Source organism: Dipodomys spectabilis, unplaced genomic scaffold (genome assembly GCF_019054845.1).
Source record: "Dipodomys spectabilis isolate Male_0828 unplaced genomic scaffold, ASM1905484v1 ptg000017l, whole genome shotgun sequence".
Classification (NCBI taxonomy): domain Eukaryota; kingdom Metazoa; phylum Chordata; class Mammalia; order Rodentia; family Heteromyidae; genus Dipodomys; species Dipodomys spectabilis.
In genome coordinates this window covers 19,339,729-19,354,621 of record NW_024870694.1, presented here as the reverse complement: position 1 = coordinate 19,354,621, position 14,893 = coordinate 19,339,729, and the positions used below count along the sequence as shown (strand labels likewise).

The 14,893-nt window shown below is 43.3% G+C and overlaps 1 protein-coding gene across 3 annotated transcripts in view; it reads right to left on the bottom strand.

The window, feature by feature from the left end:
* Positions 1-14,893, bottom strand: part of Etv5 (ETS variant transcription factor 5) — a 72,601-nt gene that overhangs the window by 46,445 nt on the left and 11,263 nt on the right. The gene's annotated exons all lie outside the window — the stretch shown is intronic.

Here is a 14,893-nt window from a genome sequence, read left to right as displayed (position 1 = left end):
TTCAGAAAAAGAGATCCTCACTTAAGATTTCCAAATCCAGTAAGAAGCATACTTAAAAGTCAACTGAATGGTTAACATGGATGCTACCTGGCAAGTTTCCAAAGATAAAAATTGTCAGTGTTATCCATTTTATCTAGGGGGCACAAGTTTTATTTTTTTTTAAATTTTATTTTATTTTAGGGGGCACAAGTTTTAAAAGCAAGGATAGGTGAAGGTACAGGAGAATGCGCCATTTTAATATTTAGCACAGCTAAATCGCAGTAAGCAATAAGTTCTCACATTTAAAACAGAAAAAAATCAACTACTGGACAATCTGTGCCAAAAAAACTTTAATGAGTCCCTGAAAAGCCCTTTCTTCAAACACAAACTATTTATATGATGTAACTATAAACATCTGACCCTAACTCTTCTAAGGCCAACGAAGTAACACAGATGTGAGAGGCGAAAGAATGAACATGTTTAGACATCTATAATTCTATATATTCACTCTAGATGTAGCCTAAAAAAAGTCAACAACTTAAAAGAAAACGTTTGCCGGGTGCTGGTGGCTCATGCCTGTAATCCTAGCTACTAAGGAGGCTGAGATCTGAGGACCATGGTTCAAAACCAGCCCAGGCAGGAAAGTCTGTGAGACTCTTATCTCCAATAAACCCCCAGAAAACCGGAAGTGGCACTGTGGCTCAAGTGGTAGAGCGCTCATCTTGAGCTGAAGAGCTGAGGGACAGCGCCCAGGCCCAAAGTTCAGGCCCAAAAAAACTCCAACTTTTTAAAAGTCAATGCTATGGGAGAGGTGATAAGGAGACTGCTGTGGATTAAAGATAAATGAGGCACAAACTTCAGCACATCCACTAAGATTGGAATGATAGAGAACACTAGCAAGATCCTCGTGTAAGAATGACAAATTCATAATGAGCAAAGTACAAATCACACACATTATGAATGTATGAACCCTAACTTCATCTTAGATTTAAAAAACTATCAATATCAGCTATACATGAAGGGGACAACTGGAAGATTATAAATATTACCAAGTGAAAGTTAACTTATAGGTATGGGGAGCAGTGTTCTTTTTTTGAGCTTTGTACTGAAGTATGTGAGCAAATGTAACTTGCTTTCAAATGGCTAATTTAAAAAGTATTTATTTATTTATCTACATACAAATATATGCACATAGCTAGACACATACATGCACAGAAAACAATGCAAATGTAGCAATGTCTTAAAAATAAATCAGTAAAACAGATTATTATATTCCATTTCTCAAAAAAATGAACAATTCTTTTTGAGGAAAAAAGTCCTTTATGTATGACTGACAAAAGTGGGAACTTCAACTGGGTGCTGGTGGCTCATACCTGTGCTCCTAGCCACTCAGGAGGCTGATCTGAGGATCCTGGTTCAAAGTCTGACTTTGATGGGAGTCTGTGAGACCCTTATCTCCAATTAACCACCAAAAGCTAAAGTGGAGCTGTGACTCAAGTGTTAAAGAGTGCTAGTCTTGAGCAAAAAAAGCTCAGGGACAGCACTCAAACCTTGAGTTCAAGCCCAGGATTGGCATGTGTGCACATCCACACCCATACACAAAGTGTCAACTTCAAATTCGTGTATTTGCACAAGAAGAAAGTTACCTTTTAGCTGGGCACTGGTGGCTCACACCCGTAATCCTCGCTACTCAGGAGGCTGAGATCTGAGGATCACAGTTCAAAGCCAGCCCAGGCAGGAAAGTCCATGAGACTCTTTTTTTCTTTTTTGGAGTCCGGTCGTGGGGCCTGAACTCTGGGCCAGGGTACTGTCCCTCAGCTCTTCAGCTCAGGGCCAACGCTCTACCACTTGAGCCACAGTGCCACTTCCGGCTTTTTTCTTTATGTGGTGCTGAGGAATCGAACCCAGGGCCTCAGGCATGCAAGGCAAGCGCTCTACCACTGAGCCACCTTCCCAGCCCCTCCGTGAGACTCTTATCTCCAATAAACCACTAGAAAACCAGAAATGGTGCTGTGGCTCAAGCAGTAGAGTGCTCGCCTTGAGCTGAAGAGCACAGGGACAGCGCCCAAGCCCAGTTCAAGCCCCATCACTGACCAAAAAAAAATAAAAAAAAGAAAGTCACCTTTGGCTACTACCAAACTGGATAGATAATAGAGCCTGGGAACCTAAAATTACACAGGAGTAACAGTTGGTCATACTCTTAACATCTAAGTCTGTGATTCTCAAATATTTTATTGGCCTTGGCTCACTTAGAAAGGACAAGGGAAATACCCTAGAGCCCAAAACAAGAACAGCCACTAACATCACTGTGATTACTCCCAGCTGCCAACACTTCCACTGCTTCTACAAACAGACAGGGACTGGCTTCACATACATATTAATGACATAGAACATAAATGTGTCCAACCAAGGCCACAGTGCATTCTTGGGGGGGAAAAATTGGGAGAATTTCCATTCTGTGTGACTACATATGCATAATAAGCTTAAAATGCTACCAGAACAGTGTGAGAATTAATTACATTTCATTAAGAGCACACAATGCAGCCAACACCAACTTATAGCGGTTAGTAAAATTAAAAAGAGTTCAATGTTTCTTCACTGAGGTTCTCCTCATATTATTACCATAAGCAGTTGTTTTGCCCACTTTTCCCCATAATGGCTAAACAGAGACAGAACCAGGGCAAGAAGAAGAAAGCTGAATTGGGTAACCTCAGTTTTTGCTGCTTAGAGCCTATGATGAGAGGAGAGAAAAGCAAAGACCAAGCTAGGGCATCCAAAAGGCATATAGAGCTAAAGATCTAAATGGTGTTCAAGAAAATCTGCCTGCTTGGAGAAATCCCTGTGCATTTTCGACCTAGGAATGAAGGGCTGCAGGAGGATTTTGTTATGGAACCAAGGCCCTCCACAGACTATGGGAAACAAGCACCTAATACAGCTAATGCCTAGTCAGAGAAGCATCTTAAGGGGTTTGAGGGGAGGCACAAGGACTGCATTATGTGTCATGGCAAAGTCCTACATCAAGAAAGCAAGGTTGGAAGCCAGCGCTGGTGGCTCACACCTATAATCCTAGCTACTCAGGAGGGCTGACACCCAAGGATCACGGTTCAAAGTCAACCCAGACAGGAAAGTCTGAGAGACTCTTATCTCCAATTAACCCACCAGAAAACCAGAAGTGGCACTGTGGCTCAAGTGGTAGAGCGCTAGTCTTGAGCTGAAGAGCTGAGGGACAGCACCCAGGCCCAGAGTTGACGCCCCATGACTGACAGAGAGGGGAGGGGGGGGAGGAAAGAGAGGGGGGAGGGGGGAAGGAGGGAGGGAGGGAGAGAAGGCTGGGAATGGGGCTTAGTGGTAGAGTGCTTGCCTAGCATGAAGGAAGCCCTGGATTCCATTTCTCAGTACCACATACACAGAAAAAGCCAGAAGTGGAGCTGTGACTCAAGTGGTAGAATGCCAGCCTTGAGCAAAAAGAAGCTCAGGGACAGTACTCAGGCCCTGAGTTCAAGCTTTAAGACTAGCAAGAAAACAAAAACAAAAATAAGGCTTCTGCTCTGGATTAGGATTTGGTGTCAGTGTGTAAAAGCAAAGTTCCCTTCAGAATTGACACAGCTGGATCATCATTTAGGAGTTTAAATTGGTTGGTAGGAGGTGGCTAAATTGTTGATTAGTCCAAGTCATTTTTCTCCTGTTATTTGTCTAGTTTCTTGGCAAGGACTAAAGAACTGTCACTATGGTAGTCTATTTCAGAGTCCCGGGTGTAGGATCAACAATAAAGTAGCAGAATACATCAATGAACAATTACAGAAGGCCTTCTTATATGGCCAATATCATCTTCTGTGCAATAAATAATGTTAAGAGACAAATTAGAAGCCAACAAAGCTAGTTCCTGGAACATTTGGCTCCAGGAATCAGATTTCTCCTATGCAGGGGGAAAAAAACCTACAGTCAGCAGAAGATGCTCCAGGAACTGATGTGTGGACCAAAAAAGAAAAAAAAACAAAAACAAAACACTTTGTTGTTAGGACTTAGCTCCAGAAAAATTGGGCAATATAATCAACTAAAGAAAAATTGCTTTGAAGTTAAAATCATGACATGGCCCATGGGGAAAGGAAAATTGAATAAATAGGGTTTTTACATGGATACAGGAATAGGAACAACCAAAAATCACTATTGGGCTGGGAAGGTGGCTCAGGGGTAGAGTGCTTGCCTTGCATGCATGAGGCCTTGGGTTCGATTCCTTAGCACCACATAAGCAGAAAAGAAAGCTGGAAATGACGCTGTGGCTCAAGTGGTAGAGTGCTAGCCTTGCTCTGAAGAGCTGAAGGACAGCGCCCAGGCCGAGTTCAGGTCCATGACCAACAACAACAACAACAAAAATCACTATTAAGATTTTGAAGTTTGGCCAAGAACCAGTGCTTATGGCTGTAATGCTATCTACTCAGGAGGCTGAAATCTGAGGATCACGGTTTGAAGTCAGCCTAGGCAGGAAAGTCTGTGAGACTCTTATCTCCTACCAGCAAAAAGCCAGACAAGGACTTATAGATCATGTGGTAGAGTGCCAGTCTTGAGCACAAAAGCCCAAAGACAGCACGTAGGCCCTGAGTTCAAGCCCCAGGACTGGCACCAAAAAAAAGAAAAAAAAAAGATTAGGAAGTTTCATGAATACAGCTGGGGACTTACTAGAGTAAAATGACTAGAAAAGCCTTAGCACCAAATCCTGCCAAAGTAGGCACAAACTGAGTTAAGAAGATACTGCTTGTTTATAAAAAGCAGATGAAGTTAGAACAAATAATTGGAAATTCAAGAACCAGGACCTTTGGAGTCAGTTTTGTGGGACAAAGACCAGGAACTTGGTTGATAAACTATGAAAAATTGTTCTGCACTTTGAGAGACAGTATCTTCACAGAATTGAGAAAATTCGTAAAGGGGGTGGCAATCACACACACTTGTCAGGAACACTGGAAAGTTGCTTTAGAAGTCTGAAAATGGAAACCCAGGGGCCTTGAATGTAGGAATTAGAAACCAAAGGAAAACAAGCTTAGAAAAAATCTGGACCGGGCTGGGAAGGTAGCTCAGTGGTAGAGCGCTTGCCTTGCATGCATGAGGCCCTGGATTCGATTCCTCAGCACCACATAAGCAGAAAAAGCCGGAAGTGGCGCTATGGCTCAAGTGGTAGAGCGCTAGCCTTGAGCTGAAGAGCTGAGGGGCAGCACCTAGGCCCAGAGTTCAGGCCTCATGAGCAGCAAAAAAAAAAAACCTGCACCAATTTTTTTTTGGGGGGGGGGGAGGGGGGGGCAGGGGATGGTGCCAGGAGTGGGATCTTGAACTCAGGGCCTGGGAGCTGCCCCTTAGTTTTCTCACTCAAGGCTGATGCCATACCACTTGAGTCACAGCTCCACTTTTAGCTTTTTAGTGGCTAACTAGACAACAAAGTGATACCATTAAGAGTTTAAGACCTTGAAGCCATGCTCTGTAAAGCTTCTTTGCCATAAACCATTTCCCTCAGGTAACCAAAAATCTCTGCTGTGGACCAAAGCACAACAGAGCAGTGTATCAGGCTGAGGTGTATGCACTGGGCATGTAGGACACGCTTTCCTCTGGGAACTTGTTGGCTATGTATAAAACCATGCTTATTTGACAAGATGCTATCCCAAGGGCACACTGGCCGTGGAGAGGGAGATGTTTCAGAGCTTGGTTTACAAAGGGTTAATGTTACGCTATTTTATGCCATTACTACTTTCTAGAAGGTAGACTAGAGATGAAAGATGGCTTCAATCATGTTCTTGAGAAGCCCAGTTCTGAAGGTGCCAAAACTCCTGGGCAATGCCAGCTTAAGGAGCTCTGGAATATAACTGCCCTTTGATCCCAAGACAAAAGCCTTTCTGGTTAGGATAAAAGCAGGAAAAAATGAAAACAAGGGTTTTACGCTCATAAAAACCTCATAAGTTATTTGTAGGAAGAAGAACTTGACTTGGCAGAGGCCTATGTTCTACAGGAAGAGCTTTAGTTGGGGGCTTTCTTACACCCAAGGAATCGAATTTGAACTCTAACACTGATTTTATCTAGTGAATGAATATAACACGAGGGTAAGGGGAGGCGGCTTGAAGGTTTTATTCTGCTAAGCTTCACTCAATGATTACAACATCTAGGAAGAAATTTTCTCCCTCCCCTTACCCATCCCCTAAGGCCTCTTCCAAGCAATGGTAGCAGCTGGCCAGAGCATGTGTTGTCTCCCAATTAAACTATCAGCTTAGAAGATGAAAAACAAAATTTTCCCATGAAAGCCAGCTTAGCAGATCATTATAAGATATGGAACTTTAACCCAATAGATGATATAGGACTATTCAGGGTGGTTAAGTAAAATGGTGGGGGTGGGTGGGGTGGGGTAATGAACACTCCAAACACCATAGGAAGCTTGAGCTCCACCCCCACCCATTTACCAACCCTTTAGAGAGGAAAAAAATGGGGCTCAGAACAAGATGACACCCAAGTCTTCAAAAGGCAGTGAGACAGAAGAGAGGAATGCCTGGCTAAGAAGAGAAGTGGTCCTCAAAGCCATTTACTGCTTCTATTGCAGGAGACTTTAACCCTCTACAGTCTGAGAAACTCAGGGCAATGGGCCAGGACACAGGAACAGCTCCACTGGCCTGTTGTATGCTTTCAGAGGCAAGAATCAAGGAGCAGGGCATAATGATTTATGTCTGCAGTCCCAGCTATTTGAAGAGAATTTTCTTTCCTTTTTTCTTTCTTTCTTTTTGGTCAGTCCTGAGGATTAAACTCAGGGCCTGGGTACTGTCCTTCTGCTTTTTTTGCTCTGCTTCTAGCTTTTTGGTGGTTACTAGGAGAAAAGAGTCTCACTCTTTCTTTCTTAATCTGGCTTTGAACCATGATCCTCAGTTCTCAGCCTCCTGAGTAGCTAGAATTACAGGTGTAAGCACCCAGCTTAAATTCAACCTTTCAAAGAGTAATCTCCAAGCAGAAAATTTGTTATTAAATAAGGAAGAAAAGTGAATGCCAGTGTCTGCCATAACCAATGCCAAGGCCAATGGTAGCACACTTTTTTTTGACCCAAATGATCTAGTTTTACATTTGCTTCCTTTAACACTCTCCACACTTCAGCTTTACTCTCAAAATAGCTTGGATCTGTGTAGCTCCTTTTCTTCAAATGCATTTATACCAACAATTTAAGATTTGTGTTTTATAGAATTCTAAAAATGGGAACCCAGAGACCTCAAGTGTAACAGCTAGAAATTAAAGGGGAAAGGAGCTTAGAAAAAAAACAGGACCGGGCTGGGAAGGTGGATCAGTGGTAGAACATTCATGAGGCCCAGATAGTGGCAGTGCCTACTTGGGAGACAGACAAAAATGGATAATTTAATCTCAGGAGTTTAGGCCAGCCTGCACACATTGAGAGAACCCATCTCAAAAAGACAAAATGAGGGCTGGGAAGATGGCTTAGTGGTAGAGTGCTTGCCTTGCAGAGGCCCCGGGTTCAATTCCTCAGCACCACAAAAGCAGAAAAAGCTGGAAGTGGTAGAGCACTAGCCTTGAGCTGAAGAGCGCAAGGATAACGTCCAGGCCCAGGGTTCAAGCCCCACAACCAACAAAAAGAAAGTGGAGATGTGGCTCAAGTGGTAGAGTGCCAGATTTAAGCAAAAAGGTAAGAAATAATGCCTAGGCCCTGAGTTCAAGACCCAGTACCAGCATATGTGTACGCACATGTATTCACATACACACAAATGTGATGGTTGATTACACCAACAGATCTGAGTATCCTTTAAACCACTTTACTGCTTTCCCTTGACAAATATCCAAAGAATTTGAATATTTAATCTTACACAAGGTAATAAAACAATTGGCTTGTTTTCAGGATCTCATGGAGAAAGAGGCCTAAAAAAGCCCTGTTCTCCCCATCCCAGTGTTATGTTGATAGCGTGGCTTGCTGTGTGGTAGACAAGATTTGGTGAAAGGCTGGCTATAAAGGGCTTCTCACAGTGTAACAAACCAGCTGGGGAAAGGAAAACAGGCTTTTTTTTTTTTTTTATGGTAATGGTAGTAGGCTTGAAGTCAGGGCTTGGAGTCCTTTAGTATCCTATCTATGTGAATCACAGCTCTAATTCCATTTTAGTGGTTAACTGGAGATAAAGGTTATCATGGAGCTGGGAAGGTGCCTCAGTGGTAGAGTGCTTGCCTTGCATGCATGAAGCGCTGGGTTCGATTCCTCAGCACCACATAAACAGAAAAAGCTAGAAGTGATGCTATGGCTCAAGTGGTAGAGTGCTAGCCTGGAGCTGAAGGGCTCAGGGACAGCGTCCACAAGCCCCACGACCGAACGGGGTGGGGATACACCTTCTTGGGTTAGCTTCAAACCGTGACTCCCCAGATCTCAGCTTCCTGAGTAGAGAGGAATACAGGTGGCTCACTGGCACCCAGCTGGTGCTTTTTTCTTGAGGGGAAAACAAAAACAACTCGCCTGTCCCCTCCTCAAAAAACCCCCTCTAAAATCTAAAAGCTTTATACCCTTCCTTTTATAATTCACTCCCGATTTATACAAGTGTCATCTAACCTGGCACTAAAGTGAAATGTTAACAGTACTTGAAATAGCCCGATGGAAAATCTTATCTTCTACTTTAAATTTAAAATTCATCCTTAAAAATCTTGACAGGAGAAAATCTAAACTCTAGGGAATTCGTCTTCTTCACAGAACCATTCCCTTCTGTCTATAGCTTGCCCTTCTCCAAGCAGAAACTTGGCCAGGGCATCAGGGACTCTAGGAGCTGTTTAGTTCCCTAGCACATGCAGACACATATTGCAAAGCACGGCAGTAACTGTTCAGTCTACACAACTGAAGAACACTTGGTACTGTATATGTCCGAGAGACTAGTTTTCTTTTCAGATCATCCTCCCAAGAACTCTTAATTTAGGTTTTTAGAAACTACACAATTACCTCCCTCCAAGTTAGAGGAGGCTGGTGTTGCCTTATTGGAAGATGGGGTGAGAAAAAACTGTAACAGAGAATGTACTAATAAAGAAATAATCAAAAACACATCCACTGGTCTGGTATTATGGTTCATGCCAGCAATCTCAGTAATTTCAGAGATAGAAGGATAGAGGTTCAAGGCCAGCTGCAGCAAATATTGAGACTCTATCTTCAAAAAAACAGGCATGAGCCAGCTCATGCCTGTAATCCTACTCAGGAGACTGAGATCTGAGGACCGCAGTTCATAAGCCGCAGCCAGCCCAGTGGGTCTGTGAGACTTTTTTTTTTTGGTGGGTCATAGGGCTTGAACTCTGGGCTTGGGCATAGTCCCTCAGCTCTTCAGCTCAAGACCAGCATTCTACCACTTGAGCCACAGAGCCACTTCCGGTTTTCTAGTGGTTTATTGGAGAAAAGAGTCTCACGACTTTCCTGCCAGGGCTGGCTTTGAACAGTGATCCTCGGATCTCAGCCTCCTGAGTAGCTAGGCTTACAGGAGTGAGCCACGGGCGCCCGACTTGTGAGACTCTTATCTTCAACTAGCCACCAGAAAACCAGAAGTGGCACTGTGACTTAAAATGGTAGAATACTGGCCTTGAACAAAAGAGCTCAGGGACGGTGCCCAGGCCAAGTTCAAGCCCCAGGAAGGATAAAAACAAAAAACAAGATATTAGTTGCAATAGTACATGCCTGTAATCTTTCCAGCTACTTGGCAGGTAGAAAGACAATTGTGTTCACACAAGCCAACTTGGGGAAAAGGCAAGATACTCTCTTAAAAAAAAAAACAAACAAAAAACTAAAAGCAAAAGGCTTTGTGTGTGGTTCAAGTTATAGAATGCCCAAAGTTAAATCTCCAGTACTGAAAAACTAATAAAAGTCCACATTTAGCCTTTTACTGACAGAGCAGAGCAGACCGCTATGACCAGGAAAAGGGGGGAGGGGAGAATAAGGAAGCATGGCATGCTTTACTTATGGAGTCAGTTGGAGCCTAAGGAAAATTATTGCCTATTTCAACAGGACTGGGAATTATGAAGCAGGGACTAATTTTAGTCACAAAATATAGAACATGTTAAAACCCTATTCTGTTTTCTCTGTATTTCTCAAGGAATAAAATTCCATGGCTGGTAAGAAAGAAAGAAGAAAGAAAGAAAGAAAGAAGAGAAAGGTACAGAGGGATAGAAATTTTCTAATTTAGATATCCCTTAGCATAGCACAATTATCTCCAATTATTCTGTATTAAAGTTCAGATTAGAAACCAGGTATTCATGGCTCAACCTGTAATCCTAAGTACTCAGGAGACAGATCTGAGGACCACAGTTCAATGCCAGCCAGGGCAGGAAGTCTTATCTCCAAGTAACCACCAAAAAGCTAAATGTGTTCAAGTGGAACAGCACCAACCTTGAACATAAAAAAAGCTATGGGACAGTGCCTGGCCCCCGAGTTCAAACCCTAGGACCCCCTTACCCTCCAAAAAAGAAATTCAGATTAGGAAATTTCAAGTGGGCTTCACAATCCAATCTTACTAATTTCTCCCTCTTCATTCTGCCTATTTTGTATAAAAGTATAAAAGACCCTGGTTAAGTGCTCTTTCAGTCTATTACAAAGCATTTGCAGGCACTCAGCTTTAAAGTGTTTATGTAAGCTGAAGTCCTCCTGAGCCTGCTGGAGGAGGCCCTATCAGCTCCCATTTCTGTCTGGTATCTTGGGTCACCTCTTGACAGGTTTCAAATTCTCACAAAGGACAATCTGCCCAGACCTATTCTTTCTTTAATAGGAATGGGAAGGTGAATTTGTAAGAACAATTTATAGCAGGAGAAATAATGGGGGGAAGGGGGAGGACATAACTCTTAAGAGAAAAACATAAATACAGTCTTATGTTTGTGAGGATGAAGAGCAGGCATGAAGAGCCTTTTGAAAATCCTGAAGAAACTGCATTAATCATTTATTATTGTTTTGTTTTAAACTGACTGTCCTTCTTTGGGCAAGGCCACATAGCCATTGGGGGGTGTCCTGAAGCTAGCTGTGAGTCAAGATGTTGGAGGATGGTGATCTATTTGTGTACTCAGGGCCTCCAGTTGGCTCAGCTTCCTTGTTTACTGGTGCTCTAAAGACAGATAGATGTACCTGTCCCTAGTACCTATCCCACTTCCAGAAAGAGAAGGCCACTCTAGTGTGGGAGGTGTTCAGAGGCTACATTTTTTTTTTCCTGAAATTTCTTGGGATATTCATTGTGGGAGGCAAACCATTTGATTAGTGCCTACCAGACCTCAGTAGGAAATGAAACAGGAGACAGAAAGGCAAGGAGTAAAGAAATTACAGCTTTGTCATCCCCATTGAAAGGCTAAACAACCTGCCCCTGGCAGGTAAACACCTGACCTTTCAGGTCAGCATGGAAGGGGGTGGGGGTTGCAAGACAGCAAAAGAGCAGCAAAAGAAGAGCTAGCAGCAACCTTCAGCAGCTGAAGCCACAACTTCAAGACAGCAGATAAAAGGGCAACATCCTCAGATCAAGTCTCAACAAATCTTTCTAGGGGAAGCTACACCACCTTTCTACTATTGCCTTTAGGCAGTTACAGTCTAAAAAGCAAGGGAGTTGGGGTAGACTCCTGGCTTTGTGGTCGATAGCAGCCCTTCCTCAGAAACCAGGCCAAGCATCTGGCAGCTTGAGAGTTAAAGACAGCACTTAAAAGAAAACTCAAACCCCATTAAGCCCAGGATTGGAGAACAGGGAGCAGCAGGGAAGCCAAAGGAAACTAATTCTGGAGGCTCTCCAAGCTGCCAATCACAAGCATATTTCTAACAGTCCCCACGTTGTTTGAGTTGGTTGTTTTTCCACAGGCTGCACAATGGGGTCTGGTTATTCATTGAAAAAGTCTGCAAGTGAGCCCCGCCCTCCATTCACAACCAATTTGGAATGCCCCATTCAAGCAAGGGGGGGGGAGGGGAGTCTGCAGTTCAGTTAGCTCAAGCAGACCTAGTGCCCAGCTGTCCCGGTAGGGATGCTTACTTGCCCAAAGCACTGGGTTTATGTAAGAAATTCAGACACTGCTGGGGCTCCTGTTCACTCTACATCTACCCTAGAATCCAAATGGCCAGTACCAAGGCTGAATTCCGAAAGGGTGTGCAAATCTGCTAAAAGTGAGCCTGCAAAGTACTCTTGGGCCAAAAGGGGAAAGGCAAAATTTTGAAGCACCGCCCAATGTGGCTTCCAACTGAGAGAGCAGACTTCACTGGGTTGGTTTTATTTCTTTTTTTTTTGTTGCCCCAGGGCGAGGCTGATTTGCATTAGGGGACAGCTCTGGCTGGAAGCCTGCCACTCCAGACTTTTCTTTGCCATTCATCACTAGTAGCTACACCAGGAGCCACCTGGCTTCTTCCCCAGGGGAGAGGGCCTCCTGCAACACCAGGAGAGTCTGCTTGCAGAAGGTGACAAGCTAGCTAATCTCACTTTTCCTTGGCTCTGAGTGGTTTATAATACACTTCTGAAGGCCTAGGAGATATCAAAAGGGAAGAACGTTCAAATCTAGGACTGAAGGGTAAAATTCATTCTAAGGCTTCATAGAGCACAAAGCTCTATGGTTTGGTTTCTTAGAGGATTTTAATAAACTTTCAATGACTACCAAGAGGAAGAACTGATAGAGCCAGTCTGACAACCAGACTTTATTTCAGGAAAAAAAAAAAAAAGTGTTTTTCTTTAAGAAAAGCCTGGAGATAACTCCAGCTCATAGATTTGTTTTCTTCTTTTCACAACATGTACTTGGTTGTTTACCTCTTTTCACTGCTGGCTCCATTCTCTCAGATCTTTTTGATCATAGCTGACCCCAATCTGTGCCTTGGCCGTTTGGCAGGTCAGCCTCCATCTCCAACCAAGCCCTTTAATACTAGATCAGTGTGTTGCATGGAATTTTTTTACCCTCTGCTCAATTTTTCCCTATAGTTTCCTCCTAAGCAGAAGAGCCTCCTTTATTATCTGCTAAGGCATGGAGGGGTCTTTTATGTGGGGCTCTTCTTCCTTTAACACCTAGCTCATTGTCATCAACCTGCCAGGCCCAATGATGTACTTACCTTGCAATTATGACTTACACACACACACACACACACACACACACACTCTCTCTCTCTCTCATTAGGGGCCTAGTGTCTTGCCACTTCTTCAGGGAAACCTGGAGGGGTAAGGGCAATGGTAGAAACCGACGACCAAAACCTCTGTTAAATGAGCTTGATGAGTTCACAAAATAAATTTTTTAAAAAGCAACCTAATCCGGTAATGGCATCAGCAGGGCTGGCCCTCGTCCAAGAACTGGGAGCTGCAACATGACAAGACTCTGAGCAACTTGGATTCCAAATGGAGAAGTACTGTGCGCCAGGGCACAGATGGGGCCCAAGCTGCCTCAAGGGCAGCCGTATGCCCAAGAGGGGGCTGTCAGTCTGAGGCTGGAAGTACTCTGCCACCATTAAACTGTGGAGCAAACAGTTTGTAGGCAAAATAATAGTAATAATAACAACAACAACAACAACATTACACCCCTAACTTACCCCAACTCCACTATCAATAACGAGGGTACACTAGATGTAGAACTGGCAGATAATGCAAACTGTCAGTTTTATCATGCTACCCAGGCCTTAACCTTGGAAAACTGAAGGATGCTGAAGAGCAGAGGGTGAATGCTGATTCCTGATTGATGGTGGGATTTTGCTACTTCTGGCACCTACACACGTGATCTGCTTGGCACAGATTAATCCTACCTCTAGTCCTAATCAAATACAAAAGAATGGAAATGGCTAATGGACTTTAAGAGCAAAGAGACATAAAAGAATTAACACAAAAATCTGCTGCTTTGTTTTGTACCCATCCAGGCCTGGTTGCTGTCCCTTAAGCATTTTTACTCACGGCTGGCCCTCTACCATTTGAGCCGGAGCTTCACTTCCAGCTTTTTGGTGGTTAACTGGAGATGAGTCTTATGGACTTTGCAGCCTGGCTGGCTTCAAACTGTGATCCTCAGATCTCAGCCTAGTAAGTAGTTAGGATTACAGAGATGAGCTACCAGTCTCCGGCTGCCATTGTTGTTTTAAATACACGTAGCTGAACCAAAATTAGGAGAAAGGCTTCGTTAAACACTTAGCTCTTTAAGATTAATAGCCACTGTAGTGCTTGGGCCCCTAATAGTCCCAAACTTGAAACTGTAAGTGCCTATCAACAACAGGAAGAATTGCAAATTATTTCACCTTCTCTGCAGTTAAGCGAGTAGGTAATTAACCAAAAATCACACTGCCAACCCTGGGGCCAAATCATCTCCATAGCGTTTTCCTCACACTTTCTTCCCTTCCCTCTCCCTGTCTCAAGGACCACTTGTGCTCCTGAAAAGTAAAAACTGGAGCCCTGACTGCCACGCCTCTTCTGTTCAAGTTCCTAAAGCTTTCTTTTTTTACCTTTGGACATGAAAAGACTTTAGGAACAACTTTAAAATAGAAATGGCCCTAGACCACAGAGCAAGGAAGTAGAGAGCTTTCTCACCCCCATTCGGGACCAGATGATGTTCTCTGTACAGAAGAAAGGCACTGGTTGCCACTATTATACCACCTCACAAAAGAAAGAGAAAGAAAGAGAGAAAGAGAAAAAAGGAAAGAGACAGAGAAAGAGAGAAAGAAAGAAAGAAAGAAAGAAAGAAAGAAAGAAAGACAGACCCAAACAAAAAAATCAGTGTACTAATCTTAGTCTAACAGGATTATATCAGCATGCTTTAGGCTCAAGGGCTATCTTACTTCCCCAACCATCTATTGCAAAGAATTTATGAAAAGTTGATTTTATCAGTTAATTAGCTAGTCCTTAGGAAATTACTTGTACTTCCTCTAATTTCTATTCTTTTTGAAAGAGATCTAAAAAGAACATTCCCAGGGTAAAAGGGGGTCATTGGTATTTTAAAACAATTCTCTAAATTG